General features: G+C 42.8%; 1 protein-coding gene across 4 annotated transcripts in view; it reads right to left on the bottom strand.

The window, feature by feature from the left end:
* AKAP11 (A-kinase anchoring protein 11) overlaps positions 1-3,255 on the bottom strand; it is a 430,499-nt gene extending 427,244 nt beyond the window's left edge. For all 4 annotated transcript variants that reach the window (XR_009728594.1, XM_061374262.1, XM_061374261.1 and 1 more), the window contains exon 1: positions 3,144-3,255. The gene's annotated coding sequence lies outside the window, so the exon portion shown is untranslated. The remainder of the gene's footprint in view (positions 1-3,143) is intronic.
* Between the last annotated feature and the right edge of the window lie 8,014 nt (positions 3,256-11,269).

An 11,269-nucleotide genomic window follows, 5' to 3' on the forward strand; every position in this document is an offset into this window, starting at 1 on the left:
GCTTGTTCAGCCTGGAGAGGTCTTCCCAGGGAGACCTTATTGCGGCCTTTCGATATTTAAAGTGGGCTTGTAAGAAAGATGGAAACAAACTTTTTAGCAGAGCCTGCAGTGATAGGACAAGGGGTAACAGCTTTAAGGAAGAAATTTTTTACAATGAGGGTGGTGAAACACTAGAACTGTTTGCCCAGAGATGGTAGATGCCCCATCCCTGGAGACATACAAGGTCAGGCTGGACAGGCTCTGAGCAACCTGATCCAGTGGATGGTGTCCCTGCTCACTGCAGGGGGGTTGAAGTAGATGACCTTTAAATGTCCCTTCCAATTAAACCATTGTACAAATTCATTTTTTCCAGTGATTTGCGGAGAAAACCCCTCTTTATCAGACCATGAAGTAAGCATTTAGTTGGCCTTTCCAATCTTGTTTGAATATATGTATGAAGCAAAATTAAATAATCAGCTTAATGGAATCCAACAGGAATTTTGTCACAGATTCCATCTCTTTGTATAAATTTATTCTATGCCTAAATTGATTAACTCAGTGTGCACTGACAATCATCTGGCAAAAAGGGAAAAAATTGTTCCTTTTTCTGTAAAATGTAAATGTGCTAAGTATACCCCTTAAATAGCTACAGGGGCGTATGTGTACATGCGCACATCAATGTTAAAGGCATACAAGGACATGAGGAATTTGAAATGTTTAGGCAATAAATTTGAACTAAATGTAATATGGTCTTATTAAATTTCCAAAGATGCAACAGAATGACAACAGTGTCATTGAATGAATCTATGGTTATGTTTCAAACAAGTATTTTTTGTGGTAGTACTATTAAAGAAAAAACAAGAAATCTTTCTTTTACAAAAAAAAGTACCTTTTCTTTTTCTTTTATTCTTTGAAGAACCCAAATTGTGCTGATGATTGGCAAAAGCAAAGTTTAATCAGTTACTGAGTTTTGAAATATTGATTCCAAGTATAAGATTCAAAAATACCTTAAAAGCAACAGTTTGTACTCATTTGTAACTTTAGCAAAACAATTGCACTGAAAACCAAACTAAACAAGCCTACACTGAGAAGCAGAAGAACAGTCTAATGGATCCTTCTCTATTTCTCACTTCTAATGATTTATCACTTTCACTAATTGGGCTGGCAGTCTTGAAAAAGTCCATTTATAAAGTGACAAGTTGTCTTGACCACAGATGCATCCACACGAAGAAAAGCTGGGGGAAGGGGTAAGGGGGGGGGGGGGGTGTAATACATCACTGTTGGTCAGCATTAGCAACAGTTATCAAAGGCTGGCTGTTTCTTGTTTGGTTCTAATTGTTTTACATTGTATTTCTGTCACATAGAAGCATGACATGAATACTAAGCTTTATCAATTTCAAAAGAATGCTTCATTTTCTCTGCCTAGATCATCATTAAATATCATACCCCAGTCCTGGTGTGTTTGAGAATTCAGATATTCTGGGAAGAAGATATCACTGGATGCACCAGAAATATCCACAGTTTAGATTTTGTGATGTCTGCAATTTAAGTTCCTGTACTTTTATTCTGTTGTGGTTTTCACACATAACACAATTAAACCAGTTAAGATGGGAGGGTATTATTTTGCAAGCAGTAGCATTTTCTCAAACGATCTGATTTCCCCTTAGAGAAAACTTCACCAGAGAATACCATGTTCAGGAGGTACTTTATAGGTTTGTTTTAGGAGGATTTTTAGTGATGGGATTTGTTGTTGCTGTTATTGTCAGTTTGGGGTTATTTTTTATATTGTATCATAAAAAATGATTAACAGAAAAAGGGAATAATCTGATCTGGCTTATTATTTTTCCACACTAAGACTGTCCACCACTATACCCTTCAACTACCAACAGATTTTATTGAACCCCTGAAGAATATGAAACTCCAGGGTATCACCAAGATGGCATAATTGAATTACAATGCCTCAAAACCCTTGTCTGCAGACCAAGAAATACCCTAGGACAAACGGGACCACAGTTACTTAAAAGCACTTAAATCTCTCAAGAATTAATTAAATATTGACAATAGCAAATAGCAAAGGCTAACTTTACAATTCTGAAATAATTTTGCAGATACAAAGCAACGTAAAACCCCTCCCAAAGGTAACACGGATAAATCAAGCGGATTTTGTTACCACTGAGTTCAGCATCAGTGATCTTTTCCAGATAGACTATAGCTTTCTTTTCCCCCTCCCCATCTCACTCTGGCAATGTATCAGGGCTTCAATAAGGAGGCTATAACACAGGACCTACAGCTCATAGCCTTCTCTCCTTCTTCAAGAAGAGACGGTAATTCAGTCGTAATAAAGAAAGCCCCTCGAAGGAGCCAAGAAAGCAACTGAGCAATGCTTGCTGTTCCTTCTCCCTTGAGAAAGAAAAGGAACTGGGAGGAGGTCGCGAGGAGATGGAGGGAGGGGGAAGGAGACACTTTTAAAACACGAAATACTGAGAAGGGGGTGAACTTAACTCGCGTGCATCAACCGCAAGCCAACCAAGGCATAAGGTTAACGCGAACTTAGCCTCCCAGCACCAACCACAACACACGTACAGCAAGGGCCGCAGACAGCCCCAGCCAAGGGGATCATCGGCCCCTACCCGGACGCTCCCCGGCAGGCCTCCGCCGCAGTCCGCCGCGCCTACCGAGGGGGTCCTCGGGAAGGAAGGACAGACCGAGGGATGCTACGAGCATTACCTCCCCCGCCTCCTTCCCCCTAGGCCGAAGAGCTGCGTTACTAACTTGTGCCCCCCCCCCGTCCCGTGCTGCTGTACAAGGGCGGCCGGGCCGGCCCCCGCCCCCCTCAGCGCCCTACCTTCCTCCCTCCCCTCAGGTGTGTGCACACCTCACCCGCGGACGCAGAGAGCCGGCCGGGCCCGCGCGGAGGAGGTGCGCTGCCCCGGGCCACAGCGAGCCCCCTGGGCTGGCGCCACCAGCACGGCGGATACGGGCGGTGGGGGATGCTCTGCCCTGCTCCCCCCAGCACACCGCGGAGCGGACCACCTGTGGGAGCGAGCCCCGCCCTCAGCGCTGCCCCCCGCCCTGAGCTTGCACGGCAGCGGCGGGGCCCTCGCCCCCCCAGCACGGCACCGGAGCACGGCTGCTGAAGGGTGCGGGGAGCGGGCGCCCCGTACCTGACCGGCTCCTCAGCACCCGGCAACCGCGGCCATTCCACAGCCAACAGCAACAGAGGCAAGGAGCGAACCCCAAATCCGCTCCCAAGTCTCCGCCGCAGAGCAGCGACCCACACCCTCCTCCCCCCCCGCCCGCCCGCCCTGCCCCCGGCGAGCCCCGCCCCCCCCGAGCGCGCGCCTCCGCTCTCGCGACGCTTTGCGACTGACCCCGCCTCCCCCTGACCGAGGCCACCAGCAGAGGGGGCCGGGGGAGTCACGTGGCAGCTGCCGCCGCGTCCCCATTGGCGGGAATTAGAGGCCCCCCGGGAGGGCGGGACTTGGCTATTGCGCGCGCCCGGTGTCCCCGCTCGCGCCCGGTGTCCCCGCTCGCGCCCGCTGCGAGGGACGTGCGCGCCGAGCGGGGCCGTGCGATGGCTATTGGGAGCTCAGGGTGTCGGCCCGCGCTCGGCCTGCCTTCGCAGGCCCGTGGTTCTACCCCCCCGCTGCATGCTCCGACTCCCTCCCCGCCTCAGGAAGCCCACCCGGCCCCGTGCGTAGCAGCACTGTGGGTCGGCACTGTTCACGGAGGGGATCTGCGGCCCAGCAGATGTGTGGAGTGGCGGAGAGCCTGTTGCTCCTCTCCGTGCCAGGCACGGTAGTCGGGAGTCATCGCAAAGCCTTCGGGAGGCTCTGTGCGTGCGGAGTGTGACCCCCCTGCCTGGTCAGCCTGGGCTGGAGGCCTGCCGGCTGGTTGCTCTGGAGCGTCTCATGCCAGGCTTGCTTTCTGCTGGTTGGCACAGTGGGGGAGATGGGGTAGAGGCTAGTATGGGGTTAGTCAGGCGAGACACAGGCAAGATGGTTAAAACCTGCCTGAAACTCCCGTGCTCTTCTTCCGTGCTCCTTTTTAAGCTCAGTTCTGTCTGGTATCTCTGTATGTACTTACCGCAGCAAATAATACAATTGATTTTCAAATCTTTCATGAGTTGTGGTGGAGATGTGTGCTTAAGCTTATGTGCTGTTGGGATTTCTTTCTGTAATACCATGTAGCTTCCCAACATTACTGCATTTCAGCAGGAGCTCCTTCAGACACTAACCTGACAGCTGGGACAAAAATGAGAAAGTGTGTTGAACAATACACAATGGGCAGTTTAATGCTGCTGGCTGACAACTCTGCTCCTCTCCAAAGCAGAGACTCCTGGAATCCGCACACAGGTCTTTCTGAGACTCAGCATATGAGAGTGAAGCTCAGAAGGAGGAGCAACAGGACCAGACTTCACTGTGAAACCCCAAAATCCTGTAAGAAGATGCTGGCTGCCTAGCTTTTTCAGTACTGTGGGATTTCAGATGCTAACCTGGCCCACTTTAGAGACTGACAGAGGGAGACTGACCTCCTTAGAAGCTGCGTTTTTCTTGTGGGTACCACCTGAGCCCTATGGAAAGGATATGAGTAATCTTGCTCCTGGATCTCCATTACTTTTCTGTATAATTCCTGCTTCTGCTTAGCTTCTGGTTTTATTTAAGCTGTGACTTATTTCTGTTCAGTCCTTGATAATAGGCTATTTCTGGGTTGTGTAATCATTTTGGACACTTTAGAAGCCAGAGGATGCGTATTCACTTACTCATTTTGCCAACAGGTAGATAAACTACATTTTCATTTACCCTAAAAACTAATAAACTGTACAACAAAGCCCAGAAACCATGCACAAGCTAGACAGATAAAAGAAACAAAAGTGTTTGCAAAGTGGGAATGAAGAAAAGGCTTCTCATATTCCCAGAGACTGGAGGTCCTCTAGGATGGGAAGAAAGTAAGTGAATAATAGAATCAAATTTGACTCAAGTTAGTCACCATTCCAATGCCCATTGAGACCAGCCTAGGAAATACACTTTGATTTGAGTAAACAGATTTAAACAGTTCGCACATCTCCAGTTAACCAAGAAAATACATCTTTTTGGCCAACTCCTTCATTCAAAACACTTATCAGTTTTCATGTAAGCTAGAAAATCTGAAAGAGGGTTTTGTTGTTTTTCATGTATCAAGAATTACAGTAAGTAAAATATTTCCAAACCAAAATAGGTCTGGAAGCAATGTAAACATGAGAAGGCATGCTTTAAAAATAAATTCAAGCCTTTTATTCTCTTTGTTTTATAATTCCCCCTAGACTATTCAAAATAATGAGTTCCTATGGCTGCCTGCCAAAACCTTGAAAAAGACAGAGATTTCCCCATAGGAAACTATGAAACATAACCCACAGCATGCAATTGTTTGTCAGAAAAATTGGGGGTTTATACAATAATAAAAATGGGGATAGCTTTGAAATAGTGATTTCTTTTGTTATTATTTTTACAATCAATTTCAGTACTGACTATGTAAAAGCACAGAAAACTTGGCTGGTCAGCCAACACTTGTTAAAATTTATATTCATTGGGATGAAATAAGAATATCAGTCTCTGCGCCCTGGTGTTTTGTGTCCTGTTCCAGGGCAAGGACTGCCCAGTCAGAGCCCGCCCCACCGCCTCCAGCAGGAAGCAGGGCAACCCAGGGAACAGCCCCAGTCTGGGACATTGGGACCCATGGGGTTAGGGATAGGTCAAGGCCAGGCCTGGACATCGATTGTGTGTCTGGGTCAGGATCAAGCCTGATGAGAAGAACCAACATCAGGCAACACTGGCTGGACAGGGCCGTGCCCCTGTAGTGTTTTATGCCTGCTTTTTTGGTATGAAAAACGGGCATCTGTAGAATCTTTTTGTCAGAACTACAATCATGTCCCTGGTGCTGTCCTGAGTCCCTGCCTGCACCTGTCTTTTAAGCTTGGTATTTTCAGGATTATGAGCTTGGAACAACTTGCTGAAAGATTATCTCAGACTGACTCGTATGTCATTTCTCTTACACATTGAATGCTAGTTCTATAAAAGGTGTTGAAGAACTAGTCTGTGACTCTGTGGCCATTTTCCAGCCATTTTCATACTAGTCTTTTTTTTTTTCCTCTGTACATGAAAACTACACAGTTGCTTGGTTGTGTCACTGTTTGGTTTTTTCTGTTTTGTTTTGTTTTGTTTATACTATATCTGAAAAAATGTCCCTCTGTAACTAAAGCTTTATTAAGTTCAGGAAAGAGTTTAAATTGTATCCTATGAATTACGCTTATAGTAATAAGGATTGCCTCCTCAAAGGCAGATAGGTAATTTATAGTCTTTGTATTCCTACCTTTAACAGGAGGCATAGCATATGCTTGCTCTCTCAAAACCTGGGTAAGCCTTTCCCTTGCAGGAAGCTAGGAAGAATCTGCTGTGCTTGATACTGTTCCTCCTCCCCTTTAAATCCAAAGCTCCTAATTTAATAATTTAATGGATGACTTACAGTGGCTTATCTGTTTGTAACATACCCTTCTGCTCCCTAGCCCAGCTACCTGCTTCTACGTCTGCACTGCTGCTGGGCTGTGGCAGCATGAACATTTGTGAAATCAGGCAGTAAATGAGACTGAACTGAGAAGACTAGAAAACAACCTGTTTTCCTTCCTTTTTGCTGATCCAGTTCACCAGCATTATAAATGTGTCAGCGTGGCACTGGGGGTAGCACAGAGACAGCCAAGAAAGGAAACAGCTTAAATGGCCTTGTTCTGCCACGGAGCGCATACCCATGTGTTGACTTGCTTTGCCATTTAGACCCTGCTCAGCGTCTCCTTGAAAACACTCTTGACACACCTACCAACTCTAAAACTGGAACTCTTCATCTGAGTGCATAATTTCATTAATCATTTTGTCATGAATCTTTGGCCTAGGCTGGGCAATGATGTTTGTCTCTGACAAGGGCTCAGTTTTTGGCTTTATGGTATAATGTGATGGCCTTTTCTGGTTTCTTCTCACTGGATGTTTCATGAATCTGTTGTTTCCAGTTACATGTTTCTGAGAAGTCTTTTTTTTTTTTTTTTTTTTTTTTTTGGTGTGTTCTTGGATATTTTAACAACCCTTTTCAGCACTGAAAATGTAATAACCTTTATGTATGTAACTGTGTTGTGAATATTACTGGGTTTTCTTTCCCTGGTGTTCAATCTGTAACTATGTAAGTCATCTTCTGAAACAATATGAATAAAGGCACAATCCACAGACTATATACTGAATTAATCCACAGTTAGCCAGTTGTGCCCTGCTGACAAATCAGTTTTCAAAGCCAACTTATCAGGCCTTTTAATGTAAAATGGAAAACATCACAAACTAACCTTATCAAAAGATGCATTGTACTGCATAGTGACGGTTTCAGATGCCATGAGATTCTTATCCAAAGCCTTGGAAGGCTTTCTGGATTCACCTCCTTTGTGTGCATTGTGTTTACTTAGAGGATGCGATAACGCCATCACTGTGTTACACAACAGCATACAATAATAACTGGAGCTGGCTGGGAAGCAAGATTTTTATTCTACAGGAAATTCCAGCTTGTCAATATTTTGTTTCATCAAGCGCTGGAACAAAACGCCTTGGCTCCACAGCCTTTCTGGCAAAAATGGAACAATCTATTTCTTTGCCAGCTGACAAGCCTGTGGAGCCAAGAAACCCAACTGAGCAGTTGGCACAATTCCAGGGAGCTAGATAGCCAGTCAGCTGAGCATCAGTAAGCAGCCAGCTTGGTTGGATTTCTGGCCAGCAGCCACAGCCAGATCATGGTTTAAGCTTCTGTAGAAGGTTTTGATGGAACCAGGATGAGCCAGCATTTCCAATGCCAAACTGTTCAATTAGAAAGTGGTCAAACACCCTCTCAATAACTGACTACTGCTGGAAAACAATGTAACTCTGCTGCACTTCATGTTCCTTATTTCTTCAGCTTTTGCATTGTGAGTTATGCATATGTTTATTGTTAGAATGAGCTGATTAAATGAATGAATTTTTCCTTAAGGATCAATGATGAAACCCAAGGGAGTTTTCAAGGTGTCCTTAATTGCTAGTTCTGTGATTATTGTTATTCAAATAACGTTGTATGCCAGTAATGCCTAATAGAATGCCTGCTAACCAGAAGGTATAGTTACTGTGATATGCTGTGAGACTGAAATAAACTCTTATGTCTGCTATCGGATAACACACTGCCTCATTGTCTGCAGCCCATATTTGAGGATGAATTTAAGTTGTGATGAACTTGCTTAAAATGCAGTAATGAGGCAAATACATCTGCCAAGCTAGGTAAAAGATACTCATCTTTACTGGGTAATTTCTAATGTCGAGGTCAACACCACCACAGAGAGCCCCCTTCATTGTCATAATTAGCTGTGCTCAAGTGCCACTTGCTAAATGTCACCTTAAACATTGTTTCAGGACACTTGAAAAGTTCCAGATATTTTTCCCTTTTGGTATATTTTGGGAAAAGGTATCACATGAGTTTTTAAAAAAATTGCATCTTTGTAATGTAAACTTCCTGCAGTTTACAGTTATGGTAACACCATAAAAAGGATCAGCTGCTTTTTTCAAATGTTTAGGTAATTTCTGTGTGGGATAAATCTCATAATTTCTCAAATCTGCATATTCTCTACATTTCTGTCATTTATTTCCAACCAATTGCTGCATAACTTCCTTTTTAAAGCCCAGAGATATCATGTACTGTCATTACTTCAACTGTGGTAACTCCAGGGAACAATGAATTTACTTATAAATGTTTAGTGGTAATTAAATTTTCTGCAACTTCATCTATTTAAGTAGTTTCTAATACTCCTGCTGTGGAATCAGAGGAACAACAGATGCTTTACTGAGCTACATTTCAAGTCTTGTTACTTCCACATGTAAATAAACATGACTTTTATTTTCTTTCTTAAATCCAACTACTGTGGAGATGCTACAGCAGTCTTATGAATGCCATTCTCTCCCCATCTGGATTCCAAATGAATTTTATGTCAGTTGCTTTGCTTCTCATTGACCTTTATATTTTCTCTGCATGACCAGTTTATTGCTGTTTTCACAGAATTTTTTTCTTGAACTGGAAATTGTTTGCATTGTGAATCTTTTCCCACAATGAAAACAGTTTTCTATTCTGTTCATGGTGTGCTTTCTTTTTCATTTCTGGTGGATTGCTATGCAGTTTGTGGTGTGCTGCTGCAATGTATCTTGAAATGTGCTCTTCACCTCAGATGCAACAACTTGAGCATATGTTTAAGGTTAAAGTCGGTGTCAGTGTGTCCGTTTGGATTACCTGGTTTTAAATTAAATTAATGCTGTCATATGTCATTTAGCTCTCTCTGGTTAATTTCCTCAGTGTTGCCACATACTCAGAGATTATTTAATTTCCTCCCTGATTTAGTATATAAAAGAAATGCTGTTTAAACATAAGCACATTTTAATGAAAGTGTTATTGTCTTTTCCATCAAAATATTGACGGGAAACTACCAAATCTTTGTACTGCTTGGTCGCACCTTTTCAGCAATAATAGGAGTATTAATAGCTTTTCCCAAACTTCATTTTCAGGTCTCAAAAAAAAAAAAAGAAAAAAAAAGAAAAAAAAATAATTAGGAATGACAAGGCAACGAATCAGCCACCTAAGACAAGCTAGGAGTGCCTCACTACTCCATCTACATGGGTATATAAAACCTCACTGTAATACAAAGAATCCCAAAAACCCTTATGTCAGAGAGAGGGGATTATTTTCCCCGGGGGCTGCCAGTGTGAGAAATGGCCACTGTAACACTCCTTACCAAGGGCCTCTTCGCAAATCACGGAAGACAGAAAATCTTGGCTATAATGAGACAAAGAATGGAAATGCCTGAAAAAATTACTGTGAGTTCTTCCCTACCACTGTGAGTTTTCTGAGTAGCTGTTTCTGACCCACCTTCACTGAAGGCTATTTCATTTTCCCAATTAAACTTTTCCAGGAACGTTTCTCAGCTCAGAAATGTTACATTTACAGAACCAAGTAAGTTTGATTTTTCAACTGTCACTGAAGGCGATCAGAGCAGAAATCTAAACAGTGCCTGAAATGTATTTCCAGAATACATCTAGTATAGCTGGAGTATTGGGAGTGGTGATTCCTCCATGTGCTCCTGATATATGGAGTACAGCACCTGGAGTCTGTTTCAGTGATGGAATGGGCAGGATAATGATAAACTATGGAGATATGTGGATAATGATCACAATGTCTATAATACTCTGTCATTAAGATAAGGTGCAGCTAGACAAAAAGGAAGCCTGGCACTTCCTGAAAGAAGCAGCTCTATGACTTTGCTTTGACGAGTAAGACAGCACTTGAATGGAAGAGAAGGTACCTTCTAAGAACAAGTCTTCCTATTTCTTTGTTGCAAAAATGTGACATATGAAAATACAGTATCTGTGTGTAACATTTTTGCAACAGGAATGTTCCACCCTGTTGTTAATAGTTACAGCTCTCTTGATTGTGGCAGTAAATTGAGTTTTTAGAGTTAAACGTAGCTTAGAATAATACAGTGTGGTAAGACCATGTATTACTGGTACTCTAGGCCATGAAACAATAATGTATTAGGTATTCTTTTAATTAAGAAGAATAATTTTTTTAGTTTATGGAAAAGAAGTTATCTTCTCTGTGGTCACCAATGCTTTAAAACTATGGAAATACATACATAAACCGAAATGTTTTTCATTAGTTGAACAGAATCCATTGTCTGCTTCTTCAGTTTCAAGAAACTGCATCATTAGTACTATTTTAACACATAAAAAGTATATTAATAAAAATTGCTTGAACTTTAACAGCGTGTCATCATTTACATCTGATAAAATACTGTTCTATCTATAAATGAATGGAAAACGAGAGTGAACATTTGCTTTCAGATAACTGCCGTGGTCACATGCTGCATAATAAAGCAGATGTGCTATAGATAAGTCAGAATTTGTTCCTGAAAGCTCTGTTGCAAAAGTATTAACTTATTTTTTTCCTTGTTTGCCAAAAAGTTTCCAGAATTCCAACAGCTTTTAATTTCATAATCTTTGAATACATGGAAATGTTGAGGGCCATCCCTGCAAGATGGTTATCTTGAGAGACTGCAATCAGAATGTTTAAGTGTTTTTCTGCTGCTAAAAGATCAGGCTCAACCAACTGTGATTTTCAGTTCTTTAGGGGCACTGAAGGTGGGGTACAGGAAAGAAACTAGTGACTAAAGCCAGTATCAGACTCATATTTCCTTATGCTAGAAAGTGTATGTTAG

The sequence above is a fragment of the Neopsephotus bourkii genome, unplaced genomic scaffold (genome assembly GCF_033783945.1).
Source record: "Neopsephotus bourkii isolate Nb327-2 ecotype Australia unplaced genomic scaffold, CSIRO-AGI_Nbou_v1 NB_1637, whole genome shotgun sequence".
Taxonomy (NCBI): domain Eukaryota; kingdom Metazoa; phylum Chordata; class Aves; order Psittaciformes; family Psittacidae; genus Neopsephotus; species Neopsephotus bourkii.